Source organism: Triticum urartu, chromosome 3 (assembly GCF_003073215.2).
Source record: "Triticum urartu cultivar G1812 chromosome 3, Tu2.1, whole genome shotgun sequence".
NCBI lineage: Eukaryota > Viridiplantae > Streptophyta > Magnoliopsida > Poales > Poaceae > Triticum > Triticum urartu.
The window spans coordinates 621,748,795-621,770,849 of NC_053024.1; the positions used below are offsets into that span (position 1 = coordinate 621,748,795).

A 22,055-nucleotide genomic window follows, 5' to 3' on the forward strand; every position below is an offset into this window, starting at 1 on the left:
TCAAAAGAGGATCAAGAAAAGACAACTTTTACTTGCCCTTCCGGTACCTTTGCTTATAGACGTATGCCTTTTGGTTTATGCAATGCACCTGCTACTTTTCAAAGATGTATGACTTCTATATTCTCTGAATTTTGTGAAAAGATTGTTGAAGTTTTCATGGATGATTTCTCCGTTTATGGAACTTCTTTTGATGATTGCTTAAGCAACCTTGATCGAGTTTTGCAGAGATGTGAAGAAACTAATCTTGTATTGAATTGGGAGAAGTGCCACTTTATGGTTAATGAAGGTATTGTCTTGGGGCATAAAATTTCTGAAAGAGATATTGAAGTTGATAAAGCTAAAGTTGATGCTATTGAAAAGATGCCGTGTCCTAAGGACATTAAAGGTATAAGAAGTTTCCTTGGTCATGCCGGTTTTTATAGGAGGTTCATTAGGGACTTCTCAAAAATCTCCAAGCCTCTGACTAATCTCTTACAAAAAGATATTCCTTTTGTCTTTGATGATGATTGTGTAGAAGCATTTGAAATACTTAAGAAAGCTTTGATTTCTGCACCTATTGTTCAGCCTCCTGATTGGAATTTACCATTTGAAATTATGTGTGATGCTAGTGATTATGCTGTAGGGGCTGTTCTAGGACAAAGGGTTGATAAGAAATTAAATGTTATCCAATATGCTAGTAAAAGTCTAGACAGTGCTCAAAGAAATTATGCTACTACTGAAAAGAAGTTTTTAGCAGTAGTATTTGCTTGTGATAAGTTCAGACCTTATATAGTTGATTCTAAAGTAACTGTTCACACTAATCATGCTGCTATTAAATATCTTATGGAAAAGAAAGATGCTAAACCTAGACTTATTAGATGGGTTCTCTAGCTACAAGAATTTGATTTGCATATTCTTGATAGAAAGGAAGCTGAGAGCCCGTTGTAGACAACTTGTCTAGGTTAGAAAATGTTCTTGATGACCCACTACCTATTGATGATAGCTTTCCTGATGAACAATTAGCTATCATAAATGCCTCTCGTACTGCTCCTTAGTATGCTGATTGTACTAATTACATTGTTGCTAAATTTATACCACCTAGTAGCACATACCAACAAAAGAAAAAGTTTTTCTATGATTTAAGACATTACTTTTGGGATGACCTACACCTTTATAAAGAAGGAGTAGATGGTGTTATTAGACGTTGTGTACCAGAGCATGAACAGGAACAGATCCTACGCAAGTGTACCTCTGAGGCTTATGGAGGACACCATGCTGGAGATAGAACTGCACATAAGGTATTGCAATCTGGTTTTTATTGGCCTACTCTCTTCAAGGATGCCCGTAAGTTTGTTTTGTCTTGTGATGAATGTCAAAGAATTGGTAATATTAGTAGACGTCAAGAAATGCCTATGAATTATTCACTTGTTATTGAACCATTTGATGTTTGGGGCTTTGATTATATGGGACCGTTTCCTTCCCCTAATGGGTATACACATATTTTAGTTGCTGTTGATTACGTTACTAAGTGGGTAGAAGCTATTCGAACTAGTAGTGCTAATCATAACACCTCTATTAAGATGCTTAAAGAAGTTATTGTTCTAAGATTTGGAGTTCCTAGATACTTAATGACTGATGGTGGTTCACATTTTATTCATGGTGCCTTTCGTAAAATGCTTGCTAAGTATGATGTTAATCATAGAATTGCATCTCCTTATCACCCACAGTCCATTGGTCAAGTAGAATTGAGCAATAGAGAGCTTAAATTAATTTTGCAAAAGACTGTTAATAGATCTAGAAAGAATTGGTCCAAGAAACTTGATGCTGCATTATGGGCTTATAGAACTGCATATAAAAATCCTATGGGTATGTCTCCGTATAAGATGGTTTATGGAAAAGCATGTCACTTACCTCTCGAACTAGAACATAAGGCATGTTGGGCTATTAAAGAGTTCAATTATGATTTCAAACTTGCCGTTGAGAAGAGGCTTTTTGACATTAGCTCACTTGATGAATGGAGAACCTAGGCATATGAGAATGCCAAACTGTTTAAAGAAAAAGTTAAAAGATGGCATGGAAAAAGAATACAAAAACGTGAGTTTAATGTAGGTGATTATGTATTATTATACAACTCCCGTTTAAGATTATTTGTAGGAAAACTCCTCTCTAAATGGGAAGGTCCTTACGTCATCAAGGAGGTCTACCGTTCCTGTGCCATAAAAATCAACAACTTCGAAGGCACAAATCCAAGGGTGGTGAACGGTCAAAGAATCAAACATTATATCTCAGATAATACTATAAATGTTGAAACTAATGTTATTGAAACCGTAACCTCGAAGGAATACATAAGGGACACTTTCTAGAACGTTTGAGACTCCGAAAAGAACAAGGTATGAGGTACGGTAAGTAAACCGACTCCAAAACAGTTATAATAGCAAATTTTCTCCGTTTTGGAATATTTAAGAAAATAGGAAAAATAAGAAGTAGTCCGGGAAGGACACGAGGTTTACACGATGGTGGAGGGCGCGCCCCCTGCCTCGTGGGCACCTCGTGTGCTCTCCGGACTCCATTTTCTTGCACGACACTTCTTTTGGTCGGTAAAAATTCATTATATAATCTCCCGAAGGTTTTGACCACCGTATCACGCAAATATCTCCTGCTTTTGTTTTGAGCTATTTTCTGCCAGGGTTGTCAAGGCCAGGCACCATGTCGTCTCCCTCCTCGTCCAACAATGAGGGCAACGATGCTTGGCTAATGAAGATAGAGCTAAAGAGAGAAGAGCCCCGAGAGATCAACAAGGATGATGGGATCAGAAGGCCATGGGGGATCAAGTTCCGGCAGTAGCAGAAGAAGACATCCTTCAACCTCATCACAATCTCTTTACCCCAATGGAGATTGAAGCTTTCAAGATGATTGAGTTAGCTCCCATTCAAAACAAGTATCTCACAAGTGAAAATATTTTGTTGAAGGAGCATATCATCGCACTCAAGGGCATTATCTGCAAATTGGAGGATCTCCTACGCTTGATGTGCGACTATCCATCTTCACCAACACCTTCTTCACCAAAAAAGAAGAACTGAGTATCGGGTATGGGCACTCCCCTTGGCAACTGCCAAGCTTGGGGGAGTGCCCCGGTATTGTATCACCATCACACTTTTATCTTTACCGTTTTTCTTAGTTCGATCCTTTTGGCAATATCTTGATCTAGTAGAATAAAGTTTTAGTATGATCTAATTTAGAGTTTTGCTTTATGATCCTTCTATGTAATCGAGTCCATGAGATGTATATAATAGAGATTAGTGTTGAGTTAAGGGCTTGATTATCTTGCTATGATCTTGAGGGAATAAAAATAAAAGAGAAAGAATAAAAAGAATTAAAGAGATCATATGGACCTTATGGAGAGTAATGACTTCACATATAAAGAGTATGATGAATAAACGTTGTTGAGAGTTGACAAACATAGTTTTGGTTATCATTGCAATTCATAGGAAGTAATAAAGAAAGAGAGGTTTTCACATATAAATATACTATCTTGGACATCTTTTATGATTGTGAGCACTCATTAAAATATGACATGCTAAAAGGTTGGGGTTGGACAAGGAAGACAACGTAATGGGTTATGTTTTCTTACATCTGAAATAAATTATATTTTCATGGATCATCCAACATGTTGAGCTTGCATTTCCCTCTCATGCTAGCCAAATTCTTTGCACCAAGTAGAGATACTACTTGTGCTTCCAAATATCCTTAAACCCAGTTTTAACATGAGAGTCCACCATATCTACCTATGGATTGAGTAAGATCCTTTAAGTAAGTTGTCATTGTTGCAAGCAATAAAAATTTCTCTCTAAATATGTATGATTTATTAGTGTGGAGAAAATAAGCTTTATATGATCTTGTGATGTGGAAGAAATAAAAGCGACAGACTGCAAAATAAAGGTCCATATCACATGTGGCAATATAAAGTGATGTTCTTTCGCATTAAGATTTTGTTCATCCAACCATAAAAGCACATGACAACCTCTACTTCCCTCTACGAAGGGCCTATCTTTTATTCTTGTCTTATACTTCATGCAAGAGTCACGGTGATCTTCACCTTTCCTTTTTACATTTTATCCTTTTGCAAGCACAATGTATTGGAAAGATCCTGATATATATAGCTAATTGGATGTGAGTTTTCATGAACTATTATTGTTGACATTACCCTTAAGGTAAACGGTTGGGTGGCAAAACTATAAGCCCCTATCTTTCTCTGTGTCCGACTAAAACTTCATAACCATAAATATTGCGTGAGTGTTAGCAATTGTGAAAGACTAAATGATGGTTGAGTATGTGGACTTGCTGATAAGCTCTTATATTGACTCATTCCTATGTTATCATAAATTGCAATTACTTCAATGACTGAGATTATAGTTTGTTAGTTTTCAATGAAGTTTCTGATTCATACTTGAAATTGTGATTGAATTCTTACTTTAGCATAAGAAATCATATGGCAATATTTGTATATGTTGTTGTCCTAAGAATGATCATGATGCCCTCATGTCCGTATTTTATTTTATCGACACCTCTATCTCTAAACATGTGGACATATTTTTCGATATCGGCTTTCGCTTGAGGACAAGCGAGGTCTAAGATTGGGAGAGTTGATACGTCCATTTTGCATCATGCTTTTATATTGATATTTATTGCATTATGGGCTGTTATTACACAATATGTAACAATACTTATGCCTATTCTCTCTTATTTTACAGAGTTTACATGAAGAGGGAGAATGCCGACAACTGGAATTCTAGGCTGGAAAAGGAGCAAATATTAGAGACCTATTCTGCACAGCTCCAAAAGTCCCGAAACTTCGCGGGAGCACGTTTCAGAAAATATAAAAAATATTGGGCGAAGGAAATACCAGAGGGGGGCCACCCACCATCCACAAGGGTGGGGGGCGCGCCCTACCCCCCTGGGCGCGCCCCTGCCTCGTGGGCCCCCTGGATGCCCTCTGATGCCCATCTTTGGCTATATGGAGTCTTTCGTCCTGGAAAAAATCATAAGCAAGCTTACGGGACAAAACTCCGCCGCCACGAGGCGGAACCTTGGCGAAACCAATCTAGGGCTCCGACGGAGCTGTTCTGCCGGGGAAACTTCCCTTCGGGAGGGGGAAATCATCACCATCGTCATCACCATCGATCCTCTCATCGGGAGGGGGTCAATCTCCATCAACATCTTCACCAGCACCATCTCATCTCAAACCCAAGTTCATCTCTTGTATCGAATATTTGTCCTAAAGCCTCAGATTGGTACCTGTGGGTTGCTAAGTGTTGATTACTCCTTGTAGTTGATGCTAGTTGGTTTATTCGGTGGAAGATCATATTTTTAGATCCTTTATGCATATTAATACCCCTCTGATTATGAACATGAATATGATTTGTGAGTAGTTACGTTTGTTCCCGAGGACATGGGAGAAGTCTTGCTATAAGTAGTCATGTGAATTTGGTATTCGTTCGATATTTTGATGAGATGTATGTTGTCTTTCCTCTAGTGGTGTCATGTGAACGTCGACTACATGACACTTCACCATTGCTCCTCTGCCGTCTTACGGTGGGAAGCGACTCCTCTGTCGTGCTCTCTGTGTCGTCGGGTCACTGACCGACGGCGACAGCGGCGTCTTGCGCCGTTGTTGGCATACTCCTGGACGTTGGCCCTAGCTTCCAGGAAGGCCACAATGTTCTGGACTTTGGTCTCCAGGAGCAAGTCAACTGGCGGGAGGAGGCGACTGGCGTTGGTGCAAGGAAGCATTCGATGACTGCCATCCATGCCGCTGAGGGGGGCACTGGCATCCGTGCAGGGACAGGCGCTGGCAATGGCGGAGCGGAGGCATTCGTGTGCACGGGCACCGGCACGGGTGCACACGTCAGTGCACGTGCAGGCGCATGCACTGGTAGGTGCACGGGCGTGTTAAAGTCGGCAGGGACCTCGTGGAACCCTGTGGCATCAAGCTCGGCAACAATATGCAGCTCCCATCCCATCAATGCCACGGGGATAGGCGCTGGCGCAGTTGGGGCGACGGGAGCTGAAATGGGAGCGGGGACAGGCGCGACGTCTTCCCGCAAGGCCGGTTCAAGCTCGTCCCAAAGCGCCTTATGTTCTTGAGACTCCGGCTCGGTGTCTTCCTCAGGAAACTAGAAGACTAAGGGCAGACCATCGTGATGCGGCATGGCGTACGATTAGGTCAGGCTGGTTGGAGGTAGACGACAGGAGAATCGGAGAGGAAGAGAGAAGATTGTAGCGATATCGGGTGGTGCGGGGTTGATTTTAAACTGCGGCGCCGACGACATTAAAAGTGGGAGCAGTTAGGACGAAGGTGGGCGGCGGAGCCTGATTAAAGGGCTCGCCTCCCGGTGAGCCTGAGCAGCGGTCTCCTCGCACGCCTCCTGTCAGCCGGCGCAGCGGTCTGCTCGGACGCCTCCCATCGACTCACACGCTTTCTCGGACGGCACCTGCCGATGAGAAGCGGGAACCGTAGCGGCACGTAAATGCCCATGGTTTCAATAAATACCTTGGCTCTTCATTTGTGCAACTTCGCATAAGCAGCCTGTCTCAAATTGAAGAAAAAAATTACGCAGTAATATTTGTGCCATATCACGTGACCATGCTCAGTTTCATGAATTTCTGGTCACTTTTGGATTTTCTGAAATTCAAAATCCAGGATTCGAAACAATATCATAACCTGCATCATGCAATGAATTTTCAAGCAATACATCTTTCCTGTTGTATTTCTTAAGAAATGATTTAGTCAAACATTTTGCTTAGTTAGACTTCACACAAGTTATATATGCAGAGTAAAAGGATAATCCCTCCGTACCAGTGCATTGCCTGATATATTAAGTCAAGTACTAGGCACGAACAAACGGGCTCAATTCTGTGCTCATCCTGGTGTAGTACTACTATTAGTAGTACTAGGCAATGCAATTGTTGGGTGACCTTGGGTAGCCGCGACCGAGGGAATTGAACCGTGCTCCGCATGGTTCGTAACGTTGTCTAGTTACTAAAGCATCCCTCCATTGTTCATCGGTAGTCACTATGGACTGGGGACATGAGGGGAATTTCCTAAGGCTGGAATTCTGGCCGCCAAATATTTCGACTCGAAACGCGGAGACTCGACTGGTTGGGGTTGGCTAATGTGCGAACCACACACGCCACCAGAAGGACACGAGCCCGTTTTTTTAGGATCAACACGAGCCCAGTTTTTTCTTTTCTTTCGAGGATCAACACGAGCCAAGGTCTGGCTGGTACGCCGTTGGGTTCTACCATTCGAGTATACAAAATGAATCTTTCAAATTGCCGAATGCATCTATGTGTATTACAATGTCCGTATTTTCCTTGCAAATAGTAATCTCAACGTGGTATTTGATTTATGACGAGTTCTTGAATTAGAGTGAGTTTGTGATATAGTGATCTCAACGTGGATTTCACATTTCATGGTATCCCTAGTAAGTTTTTCGTTGCAAATTCAAATTTAAAAGATGAAGGGTATGGTGGTGAGAAAACTTTGTATGTAGCAAGCATATGACCACACACACACACACGAACACAACAACAATCCAATAAGTATAGTGCATCTATTTTTCCAAACCATGCATGTATGACACGAATTCAAAAATACTCCTTCTATTCCTAAATATTAGTCTTTTAGAGATTTCAACAAATGACTACATACAGAGTAAAATGAGTGAATCTACACTCTAAAATATGTCTATATACATCTGTATGTGGAGTCCATTTGAAATCTCTAAAAAGACTAATATTTTGGAACGAAGGGAGTAAAATGTAAGACATGCATGGTCCTCAATTCAATATTCAAAATGAACAGAAAACTGAAACATGAATATTAAGTCTAGTGCTACAGTACATGCAAATGTTGTGTTTAGGCGGAGCTATGTAGATTGTCGGGGGTTAACCCCTCGACCTTAGATAAAATTGTGAAGCTGTGTTTAGGATTGTTTAGATTATATTTATCCCCACCCTCCAAACACCGATTGGTTCTGCACCCCCTCCTCCCTGATGACCCACAAGTATAGGGGATCTATCGTAGTCCATTCGATAAGTAAGAATGTCAAACCCAACGAGGAGCAGAAGGAAATGACAAGCGGTTTTCAGTAAGGTATTCTCTGCAAGCACGGAAATTATCGACAACAAATAGTTTTGTGATAAGGTAATTTGTAATGGGTAACAAGTAAAAAAGTAAATAAGGTGCAGTAAGATGGCCCAATCCTTTTTGTAGCAAATGACAAGCCTGGACAAACTCTTATATAAAGGAAAGCGCTCCCGAGGACACATGGGAATTATCATGAAGCTAGTTTTCATCACGCTCATATGATTCGTGTTCGTTACGTTGATAATTTGATATGTGGGTGGACCGGTGCTTGGGTACTGCCCTTCCTTGGACAAGCATCACACTTATGATTAACCCCTCTTGCAAGCATCCGCAACTACAAAAAAAAGTATTAAGTAAACCTAACCATAGCATGAAACATGTGGATCCAAATCAGCCCCTTACGAAGCAACGCATAAACTAGGGTTTAAGCTTCTGTCACTCTAGCAACCCATCATCTACTTATTACTTCCCAATGCCTTCCTCTAGGCCCAAACAATGGTGAAGTGTCATGTAGTCGACGTTCACAGGACACCACTAGAGGAGAGACAACATACATCTCATCAAAATATCGAACGAATACCAAATTCACATGACTACTTATAGCAAGACTTCTCCCATGTCCTAAGGAACAAACGTAACTACTCACAAATCATATTCATGTTCATAATCAGAGGGGTATTAATATGCATAAAGGATCTGAACATATGGTCTTTCACCAAATAAACCAACTAGCATCAACTACAAGGAGTAATCAACACTACTAGCAACCCACAGGTACCAATCTAAGGTTTTGAGACAAAGATTGGATACTAGAGATGAACTAGGGTTTGAGATGAGATGATTTTGGTAAAGATTTTGATGGAGATTGACCCCCTCCCGATGAGAGGACCGATGGTGATGACGATGGTGATAATTTCCCCCTCCCGGAGGGATGCTTCCCCGACAGAACAGCTCTGCCGGAGCCCTAGATTGGTTCCGCCAAGATTCCGTCTCGTGGCGGCGGTGTTTCATCCCGAAAGCTTGGTTATGATTTTTTTCCAGGGTGAAAGACTTCATATAGCCAAAGATGGGCATCGGAGGCCTGCCAGGGGGCCCACGAGACAGGGGGCGCCCCCACCCTTGTGGATGGTGGGTGGCCCCCTCTGGTGCTTTCTTCGCTCAATATTTTTTATATATTCTAAAACTGACCTCCGTGGAGTTTCATGACTTTTGGACTTGTGCAAAATAGGTCTCTAATATTTGCTTCTTTTCCAGCCCGGAATTCTAGCTGCCGTCATTCTTCCTCTTCGTGTAAACCTTGTAAAATAAGAGAGAATAGGCATAAGTATTGTGACATAATGTGTAATAACAACCCATAATGCAATAAATATCAACATAAAAGCATGATGGAAAATGGACGTATCAACTCTCCCAAACTTAGACCTCGCTTGTCCTCAAGCGGAAGCTGAAATCGAAAAATATGTCCACATGTTTAGAGATAGAGGTGTCGATAAAATAAATACGAACATGAGGGCATCATGATCATTCTTAGAACATATATATATATATATGGAAAAAGTCTAAAAAAAACCTTGAACTTATAGTCGAAAGCTAAATCAAACCTTGAACTTTTAATCTCTGAAATCAGCACACCAAACTCTTCGATCCCAGTCTATTTTAAACCTTGAGCGCATTACCAAACAGGGATTACGGATGTGGCAGCTCAAACCCGGGATTTGGTTGCGACCCGACGCGACTGGGCTGGCCCACAATGCGCGACGCATGGACCTGACAGGGATTCGGCTGTGACAGAAGGCCACTGGGCCTTTTCTCCGTTACGCACGACTTACGAAAAGTCTAAAAAAGACCTGGCGGTGCAAAACTCGTATTGCTTGCCACTACGACTGCAAGCTATTTATGTGATAGACAAGAGCGACTTTGTTTAACATATAATAGCGCGGAGATTTGGAAACATCTCGGAAATTTTATGAACCATTTTCTTGAAAATTGTCATAACAAAATTGAAATCCGAACATTTTCGCGAATTTTTGGAATTGCGATCTTTAAAAAAAACACAAACAAATTTTGAAAACATGAACCATTTTTAAATCACCAAAAGAATTTTTTTGAAAAAACTGAATTTTTTAAAACCTGAACAAAATTTTAAAGTACGAAAAAATTTGAAACCTGAACAAATATTTTAGATTTGTCCCCATTTTTAACAAAATAGAAAGTGCTCACACTTTAATTTTTTGAGGTTTTAAAAATATGTTCCCATTTTTATATAAAAATGTGTACGTTTCAAAACATTTTTTAATTTTCTTTTGAAACTTTTCTTGAAAATTGTCAAAAAAAATTGGAATAAACATTTTTTTTCAAACACAAAGAAATTTTGAAAACGAGAACTATTTTTTAAACCTGAACATTTTTTAAAGTGTGAGCACTTTTTTGAAAAAAGCATGTTGTGGTATGTAATTAAATAGTTTCGTGCTTCTTTGTTTCAACTAATTGTCGTCGGTTAGGTTGGCTAAAGGAAAAACACGCTTCGCCTGGTGGGCCGGCCCAGTCGTGTCGGGCTGCAGCCTAGACCTGCCGACAATCCCATTGAAAACAGGCTAAGGTTCAAAATAGACTGGGATCGGAGAGTTCGGTGTGCTGATTTCAGGGTTAGAAGTTCGGAATTTGATTTAGCTTTCGACTGGCGCTATAAGGGCCCGATCTGTAGTCTCCGGACCAGCGGCGACCCGCGAAGAAGAAAAACAGAAAAACCCACCCATCCCACCGTACGACCCACTCCTGACTGCCCCCAATCCCACTTCTCTGGCTAGATCCAGGCGCCGCCCCGGCCCCCACCTTCTCCCTGGCAGGATCCCGGCGCTGCCCAGCCTGCCACCTTCCCCCTGCTGGATCCCGGTGCCGCCCCGCCCCCACCCTCTTCCTGGCTAGAGCCGAGCGCCGCCCCGCCGCCACCTTCTCCCGGCTGAAGCCCGACGTCGCCCCGACCGCACCTTCTCCCCGGCTGGAGCCCGCCGCCGCCCCTCCCCCACCTTCTCCTCGGCTGGTTCCCAGCGCCGCCCCTCCCCCACCTTCTCCTCGGCTGGTTCTCGGCGCCGACCCCTGCTTCCACGGTTTCACCCGCCACCGCCGCCCTCTGCTTCCAGCCGCCTGCACCGCTGCCCCTCCGCCTTCTTCCGCTGGCGGACCAACCCCGCCGCCGTGCCACACGGTCAAGGTCACGTGGGAGATGCCGTCCCTAGCCCAGCTGATGTGGCCCGGCACGCTGACCACCGCGGTGTCCCTGCACCCTGACCACCGCTGATGTCCAACGCCACGGTGCCTCCCATGGCGGCCGTTCACTGCCGCCACCCCGGGCCGTTCAACAATACAACGCCGAGCCGTTCAACGCCGCAGCTCTACCACCATTCGCAACTCCAACTTCCATTATGTGGTTCTGGAGGTTCAGTTTTTTCAGTGTATGTTTTGTATACCTTAGAGTTCACCTACTTGACGAATGCATGTCCAGTTTCCTCTCTATTTCCCCCATGTCAATTGCCGAAATATTGCCGGCCAGTATATTTACTTATTACCATAAACCTTTATGCATCACTTTCAAGCCCTCACAGCATTTTATTTCTCTGGCATAATTTCCTTGCCGGCCAGCCACTGACCTGACATGGTGCTCAGTGGACTTATATATATACATGAACATGATTATATTTTTAACATGTACTTATATCAGCTTTGTTGGATTTTGTGTGTGTGCTTGTAGCACAATTAGTTCAGGTCTCGAGAGACCATAAGTTCAAGTTCACTAGTATTTATAAATGTTGGTAGCAGTACTAGTATTTCAAATCTGTAACCTAAGAACTAAGCTTGCATCTTGTTACTTCTATGGAGGCACTGACCTCATAATTTTTTTGGACCAACCACTGACCTGACATGGTGCTCAGTGTATTCTCTCAATCTTGGTTGTCTTGCCTCGTATGAAAAATATTGTTATATTATATGGTGTTAATTTACAACAGCTCAAGATCATTTACTTTAATTATTTCATAATTTTTTTGAACCAAAAACACGAATAAAGGTGCATCTTTTACATCAGCTCAAGATCGTTTAGTTCAAGTGATTATTGTTCTATTTTGTTCAATCAGTTCAACATGTGTTATGTCATCAATTCATAATGAGAAGGCAGGAAAAGTTCAATACTTGTGTGTTAAAAACATAACAGTATAGAGAAACTATTGTAGTAGTTCGATGGAATAAATCACATCAGTTCTGACTCGGATCGGTTCTTGCCTAGAATGCACTGAAAAATCAAAAAAATTGCCTTCGTTCAGGCTGGTGTTTAGTTGGTGGTTGTCTGGTACCTACACCGGCATTTTCCATCAAGACCTCCAGAAAATTGATATCATCTCAAGGTGAAAAATATGAAATCCTTTTACTCCGGGCTCCAACGCACCACCGCTCCTCTGATTCTGCTCCGGGCTCTGCCTGCGATTCTTCCGCCGACGCCGATGGTCAGCGCCCCCAATCTCCCTTTTTTTCTCTCGATCTCACTTCCTTGCTGCTCTGCATGAAGCAAAACAAAATGCATCTCATACCATTTGCTATATATGCGTACACCTTTGTAGTCTTTTTCAGTTCAAGTTTTGCTAGCAAAAAAAGATTTGTCGCAATTCAGTATAAAATAGTGAAATCAGTTAGCTGATTGGAAATAATTCAAGTATATGTGTGTGCACTGCAGTAGCAACTCGGTAGAAAAACATTCAGCAGCTTGTTAAACAGAAATAGAAGCACATTTTGTGAATTTTATATAATGCATCTGTTTTAGTTATTATATGCAGGGCCATGTTCGTGAATTACAAGCAATAGCAGCACTTGTAGAGTAGCTAAAAACGGAGGAACCCAATGCATATGTCGTCTTCTTTGTTCTGTGAATGGCTGGAGGGGCAGCTTCAGTTTCCATGTGTTGTACAAAAGATCCAGGACTGCGGGAGAAGATTTGTTGTTGAAGAAGTGGAATTTGTTGGGTGCATGTGCAGAAAAATCGTCAGTTCAATTTTCAAAATCCTGTAAGTTTGTTTTGATTCTATAAATTTCTGTAAGTTTCTAGTGTGTGCTGCTACAGATCTGAACTATTTGTCCAGTCCTCCTAGTACTGATTCAATCGCCTAAAATATGTTCAAGAAAAATCAGTAAGTTTGGTGCGTGTGCTGCTACAAATCTAAACTTCTACTCCAGTCAATCAAGTACTGATGTCTCTTTAAGTCTGTAGCGGAGAGAATATTTGTGTGCTCATTCGTTCATAGTATGAAGCTCATTTATAGTTTCTTTTCTCATTCTTTTAATTAAGAAAACGTTTATTGACCTTGAAGCATAAACCTCTCGGCAATGTAGCATTCTGCTGATATTTTAATAGTCGGTAAGATGTTGTAGCGGGACAAGGTCATCATCTCGAGGAGGTCAGTGAGGTCAGTGATACCATGCACGCTGAAAGTGTGCGATGGATATTCTCTTCACATTTTTTGTGTTTTGGAGTAAATCGACATAGATTGTTGACACATCAGCATCTAATTTTTTGCACTGGATTTGGAGATTTTGATCAGTACTTGGTTGTGTGATATTTTTGAAACCAGGACGACCTCGACCTCCGTCTGCTTCTCATTTCCAGCCGCATCCAGGACGACCTCGACCTACTGCCACTAGCTGTTGGTGCACCTCATGCTAGCTGCTAGCTATTACCTAGTGTGCTTGATTCTACCGCTACAAAGAAGGTAATAAAAAATATTCACTACCGCTATTGTCTTGCAAGTTCTGGAATTGGGTCTGATGTTGTGCGGGCATGCATGGTGTGTGCTCTATGTGTTATTTTTTCCGAGATGTGAGCTGTGTGATTCTCTAAATAGGAGAATTTGCGTTTATTGAGATACTCCCTCCGTCCGGAAATACTTGTCGCACAAACAGATAAAATTGGATGTATCTAAAACTAAAATACATCTAGATACATCCATTTCCACGACAAGTATTTTCGGGCGGAGGAAGTACCATAGATGGGTGCCATTCGTGCTCCCATTTATATTTGGGCTTATCATAGTTCACCAGGGAGAGCTATTATGTACAGAAGTACATGTATCGATGCCCCCGAGTCCACGTATCGTTACAAAAAAATAGTTTAGTTTTTGTTATAGAATAGTTAACTACAAGTTCAATTGTTATAAAAATTGCTTTTACCTGTTTCGTTCCTGCATGTATGTATCAGTTCAATGTTTTGATATGGCTCTGTTTAGATTACTTCCAACTCTGAAGCTTTACATGGATATTTGGGGATGGGATTTTCAGGTACTAGTTTGGAACTGTATCTAACCCATACTAAAATGTTTCAGCAGTTCGACAGGGGCACGGGGTTCAGTTCAACGACGACGAGCCAGGCAGCCAGCCTTCGCATCACGAACTGGTGCAGTTTGATCTTGGGCGAATTGGAAATTTCTTGATGTTGAGTGTGTCAGTACAACCCTACACTACAAGGCACGCGTACATCAAATTCACGTGTTAGTCAACCGTATCGTGCATTTGCTTGGCAGCTTTGCACTCTAGTTACATATCAATTGCTAAATAAATAAAAAATGTTATTCACTTTTCTGTGTTTTGTTGAATAATTCTCATGCTTTCTTTTGTGAGGACTACAAATCATAGTGCTTAAAATACAGATGTGTGCGTCATACTTGAACTAAAAAAGTTACAGGAGAAAGTACCCCTATTCCATTATTTTGAGAAGTACAGGTACACCTTTCTAAATAGTACAGTGCATGACCGGTGCTCGCCCCGCATAAATGGAGTCTTCAGCTCACCATGCTACCTCCCGCCGGTGGGCCTCCGTTGCTGCATCGCCCCGACCGTTCACTGCCACCAACCCAGGCCGTTCAACGAGGCAGCGCCAAGCCGTTCGACGTCGCAACTCAGGAGGCTGCCTCCTTTCCCTCCCTCCACTGCACTGAACCTAAAGGTATTGTTCAGCCTTATTTTTGTTTTTAGCTTCATGGGATAGAGCTTTTGCTCAACAGTTGAATGAACTTGTGCATGACCATGGAAGTAGAAGAAAGCAAACATCAGTCCAGCTGGTAGACGTGGAGGTGATTTTTGTATCTAGGCCGCGTTCGGCTCCTCTCCGCTCCCTCCACTCCGCTCCGGACCGGACGAGCCTCTAGCTCATTTTTATGGAGCGGCCTAAACTAAGCTCCACAACTCCGCGGAGTCGGAGCGGATGGGATGGATTCCGAACACGGCCCTAAAATCATATGTGCTTTTCTCTCCAATTGATTGTTTGTGTTGAAGGAAGCGAGGAGAAGCTACAGCATGAAATTGTGTATGATCGTGGAGCTGTGTATGTGTATGTAATGTCTGCAACACGTGTATGAACAGGAAGGAAAATGATGTATGTTGATTGATGAAAGTTCAATGTAAAATAATATTTCACATGGATAGATTTTTTTAGCTCTGGTGTAGCAGTTCAACAGGGATTATATCATCAAATGCATAATGCAACGTGGAAAAAGTTCAATATGTCTATTGAGAAATTTGATACCTGTTCAAATGAAAACATAGCATCGGTCCTTACTCGAGAGACAGCAAGTTTGAGAAAGAAAATGTTATAGCAGTATAGTTGAAGGAAAAAAGTAACATAAAGAAGGAAACACGAGAGATTCATGCTTAAGAAAAGTAATAAGTTCAACATGATGTCCCAAATAAGTTCAGGAAGAAAACACATAAGTTTTAATATGCTCAAAGTTTAACTAAAATAGGAAACCACCTTTAAGTTCATGCATTACAATTAGAAAAGTACACAACACAAAAATTCAAAGAATAAAAATACAAGTTCAATGATTTTTTTAGCACTTTGTGATTGTAAAATCAAGTACGACAACGTCAGTTCAAACCCGAACTTAGATCAGTATGACTACTCTGTTTTTTGAATCAGAAAACAACATGTAAGGTCTCACCGTATTTAAAATTACTCTTAAATGATTGCGAATTTGAGAAAACTTTCAACATCACAAAGTTTTGCTTTTTCGATATCTCTCCAACGATATATTATTTGCCCCATTTTGATAAACTTCTAAAAAAATCACGTCCGAAATCAATTTTCACCGTATTCACATTTGAATTTAAACCGTAAGGAATTGGAAAAACTTTCTATACAAAAAAGTTGCGCATTTTCCACAGCTTTCCAACGCCGTATCATTTGCGTCAATCGGACATATAATTTGCAAAAAATCGCAAAAATACGTTTCGCCCAGAATTTCACCATTTTCAAATTACTTTTAAAACATATAAAATTTTAAAAAACATTAGATATATGGAAGAAGCGGATTTTCACCAGCTTTCCAACGCCATCTTATTTGCTCAATTCCGACAAACCGTTTAAAAATTAAGTCCAAAATACGATTCGCGTTTTTGGTTTTGAAAAAAACGTTTTTTCAAAACTGCTCTTAAATCATAATGATTTTGCAAAAACGTTCAATATACTTGTAATATAGATGTTAAGGGCTTTCCAACGATATATTACACGCCCCGTTCCGACAAAAATAAAATACAAATTTTTTTGGAACTAAAGAAGACGATTTTCAGCAGAAATGAAAGTATCAGTTCACCCGCTCGAATCCAATCAGTCCAACCACCTGAAACCATCAGTTCAAGTAGGGTAACAGAATAATATTCTGTTATGCGAAACAGAATAGCCCAGATGTATATATATATATATTGTCATATGATTTCTTATGTTAAAGTAACAATTCATTCACAATTTAAATTATGAATCAGAAACTTCATTGAAAACTAACAAACTATAATCTCAGTCATTGAAATAATTGCAATTTATCATAACACCGGAAAGAGTCAATATAAGAGTTTTTTAGCAAGTCCACATACTCAACTATCATTTAGTCTTTCACAATTGCTAACACTCACGCAATACTTATGAGTATGAAGTTTTAATCGGACATAGAGAAAGATATGGGCTTATAGTTTTGCCTCCCAACATTTTATCTCAAGGGTAATGTCAACAACAATAATTTATGAAAACCCACATCCAATTAGCTATATATATCAGGATCTTTCCAACACACAGTGCTTGCCAAAGGATAAAATGTAAAAAGGAAAGGTGAAGATCACCATGACTCTTGTATGAAGTAAAGGACAAAAATAAAAGATAGAACCTTCACAGAGGGAAGTAGAGGTTGTCATGTGCTTTTATGGTTGGATGCACGAAATCTTAATGCAAAAGAATGTCACTTTATATTGCCACTTGTGATATGGACCTTTATTATGCAATCCGTCGCTTTTATTTCTTCCACATCACAAGATTGTACAAAGCTTATTTTCTGCACAGTAATAAATCATACATATTTAGAGAGCAATTTTTATTGCTTGCAGCAATGGCAACTTACTTGAAGGATCTTACTCAATCCATAGGTAGATATGGTGGACTCTCATGGAAAAACTGGGTTTGAGGATATTTGGAAGCACAAGTAGTATCTCTACTTGGTGCAAAAAATTTGGCCAGCATGAGGGGGAAAGGCAAGCTCAACATGTTGGATGATCCATGACAATATAATTTATTTCGGATGTAAGAAAACATAACCCATTATATTGTCTTCCTTGTCCAACATCAACCTTTTATCATGTCATATTTTAATGAGTGCTCACAATCATAAATGATGTCCAAGATAGTATATTTATATGTGAAAACCTCTCTGTATTTATTACTTCCTATTAATTGCAACGATGACCAAAACTATGTTTGTCAACTCTCAACCACTTTTATTCATCTTACTCTTTATATGTGAAGTCATTACTCTCCATAATATCAATATGATCTCTTTATTTCTTTTTATTCGTACTTTTATTCCCTCAAGATCATAGCAAGATAGCCAAGCCCTTGACTCAAAACTAATCTTTATTATATATAGCTCACGGACTCGATGATACGTCTCCAACGTATCTATAAGTTTTGATTGCTCAATGCTATATTATCTACTGTTTTGGACATTACTGGGCTTTATTATCCACTTTTATATTATTTTTGGACTAACCTATTAACCGAAGGCCCAACCCAAAATTGCTGTTTTTTGCCTGTTTTAGGGTTTCGAAGAAAAGGAATATCAAACGGAGTCCAAACGGAATGAAACCTTCGGGAACGTGATTTTCTCAAGGAACAAGACCCAGGAGACTTGGACCCTACGTCAAGACACAAAAGAGGAGGCCATGAGACAGGGGGCGCGCCTACCCCCCCAGGCGCGCCCTCCACCCTCGTGGGCCTCCTGTTGCTCCACCGACGTACTCCTTCCTCCTATATATACCTATGTACCCCCAAACGATCAGATATGGAGCCAAAAACCTAATTCCACCGCCGCAACTTTCTGTATCCACGAGATCCCATCTGGGGGCCTGTTCCAGAGCTCCGCTGAAGGGGGCATCAATCACGGAGGGCTTCTATATCAACACCATAGCCCCTCCGATGAAGTGTGAGTAGTTTACCTCAGACCTATGGGTCCATAGTTATTAGCTAGATGGCTTTTTCTCTCTTTTTGGATCTCAATACAATGTTCTCCCCCTCTCTTGTGGAGAACTATTCGATGTAATCTTCTTTTTGCGGTGTGTTTGTTGAGACCGATGAATTGTGGGTTTATGATCAAGTCTATCTATGAACAATATTTGAATCTTCTCTGAATTCTTTTATGTATGATTGGTTATCTTTGCAAGTCTCTTCGAATTATCAGTTTGGTTTGGCCTACTAGATTGATCTTTCTTGCAATGGGAGAAGTGCTTAGCTTTGGGTTCAATCTCGTGGTGTCCTTTCCCAGTGACAGTGGGGGCAGCAAGGCACGTATTGTATTGTTGCCATCGAGGATAACAAGATGGAGTTTTCATCATATTGCATGAGTCTATCCCTCTACATCATGTCATCTTGCTTAAGGCGTTACTCTGTTTTTAACTTAATACTCTAGATGCCTGCTGGATAGCGGTCGATGAGTGGAGTAATAGTAGTAGATGCAGGCAGGAGTCGGTCTACTTGTCTCGGACGTGATGCTTATATACATGATCATACCTAGATATTCTCATAACTATGCTCAATTCTGTCAATTGCTCAATAGTAATTTGTTCACCCACCGTAGAATACTTATGCTCTCGTGAGAAGCCACTAGTGAAACCTATGGCCCCCGGGTCTATCTTTATCATATTAATCTCCTACTACTTAGTTATTTCATTTGCTTTTTACTTTGACTTTATTTTACTTTGCATCTTTATCACAAAAATACCAAAAATATTATCTTATCATATCTATCAGATCTCACTCTCGTAAGTGGCCATGTAGGGATTGACAACCCCTATTCGCGTTGGTTGCGAGGATTTATTTGTTTTGTGCAGGTATGAGGGACTCACGCGTAGCCTCCTATTGAATTGATACCTTGGTTCTCAAAAACTTAGGGAAATACTTACGCTACTTTGCTGCATCATCCCTTCCTCTTTGAGGAAAACCAACGCAGTGGTCAAGAGGTAGCAAGAAGGATTTCTGGCGCCGTTGCCGGGGAGGTCTATGCAAAAGTCAACATACCAAGTACCCATCACATACCCTTATCTCCCGCATTACATTATTTGCCATTTGCCTCTCGTTTTCCTCTCCCCCACTTCACCCTTGCCATTTTATTCGCCCTCTCTCTCTATCCTCCCTCTCTTTCTCTATTTGCCTCTTTTTGCCCGCTTGCTTTTTGTTTGCTTGTGTGTTAATTTGCTTGCTTGTCATGATAGCTCAAGATAATACTAAATTGTGTGACTTCACCAATACCAACAACAATGATTTTATTAGCACTCCGCTTGGTCCTCTTACCGATGCTGAATCTTGTGAAATTAATACTGCTTTGCTGAATCTTGTCATGAAAGATCCGTTTTCCGGCCTTCCTAGTGAAGATGCCGCTACCCATCTAAATAGCTTCGTTGATTTGTGTGATATGCAAAAGAAGAAAGATGTGGATAATGATATTGTTAAATTGAAGCTATTTCCTTTTTCGCTTAGAGATCGTGCTAAAGCTTGGATTTCGTCTGTGCCTAAAAATAGTATTGATTCACGGAACAAGTGCAAAGATGCTTTTATCTCTAAGTATTTCCCTCCCGCTAAGATCATCTCTCTTAGAAATGATATTATGAATTTTAAGCAACTTGATCATGAACATGTTGCACAAGCTTGAGAGAGAATGAAACTAATGATACGTAATTGCCCCAGTCATGGTTTAAATTTGTGGATGATTATACAGAACTTTTATGCCGGATTGAATTTTGCTTCTAGAAATCTTTTAGATTCGGCCGCAGGAGGCACTTTTATGGAAATCACTTTAGGATAAGCTACTAAAATCCTAGATAATATTATGGTTAATTATTCTCAATGGCATACTGAAAGATCTACTAATAAAAAGGTACATGCGATAGAAGAAATTAATGTTTTGAGTGGAAAGATGGATGAACTTATGAAATTATTTGCTAATAAGAGTGTTTCTTCTGATCCTAATGATATGCTCTTGTCTACTTTTGATTGCGAATAATAATGAATCTATGGATGTGAATTTTGTTGGTAGGAACAATTTTGGTAACAACGCGTACAGATGAAATTTTAATCCTAGGCCTTATCCTAGTAATCCCTCTAATAATTATGGTAGTTCCTACAACAATTCTTATGGAAATTATAATAAGATGCCCTCTGATTTTGAATCTAATATTATAGAATTTATTACTTCACAAAAGAATTTTAATGCTCCGATTGAAGAAAAATTGCTTAATATTGATGAGTTGGCTAGGAACGTTGATATAATTTCTCTTGATGTTGATTCTTTGAAACTTAGATCTATTCCACCTAAGCATGATATCAATGAGTCTCTCAAAGCCATGAGAATTTCCATTGATGAGTGCAAAGAAAGAACCGCTAGGATGCGTGCTAAGAAAGATGCCTTTATAAGAGCGTGTTCTTCTAGTTCCTATGAAAATAAAGATGAAGATCTAAAAGTTATTGTTGTGTCCCCTATTAAATCTTTGTTTTGCAATATGAATCTTGATAATGATGGGACTGAATATGATCCACCTTTACCTAGAAGGCGTTGCAAGAATTTGGAATTTGTTGATCTTGATGCTAAAATTGATAAAAGTGGGATTGAAGAAATTAAAACCCTAGATGTTGCTAAACCCACTATTATGGATTTCAAGGAATTTAAATATGAAAATTGCTCTTTGATTGATTGTATTTCCTTGTTACAACCCGTGCTAAATTCTCCTCACGCTTATAGTCAAAATAAAGCGTTTACTAAACATATCGTTGATGCCTAGATGCAATCTTATGAAGAAAAACTTGAATTGGAAGTTTGTATCCCTAGAAAACATTATGATGAGTGGGAACCAACTATTAAAATTAAAATTAAAGATCATGAATGCTATGCTTTATGTGATTTGGGTGCTAGTGTTTCCACGATTCCAAAGACTTTGTGTGATTTGTTAGGTTTCCGTGAATTTGATGATTGCTCTCTAAACTTGCACCTTGCGGATTCCACTATTAAGAAACCTATGGGAAGAATTAATGATGTTCTTATTGTTGCAAATAGGAATTATGTGCCCGTAGATTTTATTGTTCTTGACATAGATTGCAATCCTTCATGTCCTATTATTCTTGGTAGACCTTTCCTTAGAACGATTGGTGCAATTATTTATATGAAGGAAGGAAATATTAGATTCCAATTTACATTAAGGAAAGACATGGAACACTTTCCTAGAAATAAAATTAAATTACCTCATGAATCTATTATGAGAGCCACTTATGGATTGTCTACCAAAGATGGCAATACCAAGATCTATCCTTGCTTGTTATGTCTAGCTAGGGGCGTTAAACGATAGCGCTTGTTGGGAGGCAACC

General features: G+C 40.3%; 1 long non-coding RNA gene across 10 annotated transcripts; it reads left to right on the forward strand.

Annotated features, from left to right (window-relative positions):
- Nucleotides 1-10,838: 10,838 nt before the first annotated feature.
- On the forward strand, nt 10,839-15,582 carry LOC125545421. 10 transcript variants are annotated; one of them, XR_007300021.1, is made up of 5 exons: nt 10,844-13,179; nt 13,483-13,578; nt 13,744-13,881; nt 14,494-15,110; nt 15,201-15,582. It is a non-coding gene; the product is annotated as an uncharacterized LOC125545421 (long non-coding RNA). The 10 variants fall into 10 exon arrangements; XR_007300018.1 differs by having other exon boundaries at nt 10,839-11,580; nt 12,408-13,881; XR_007300016.1 differs by having other exon boundaries at nt 10,840-11,580; nt 12,445-13,881.
- Nucleotides 15,583-22,055: the final 6,473 nt, after the last annotated feature.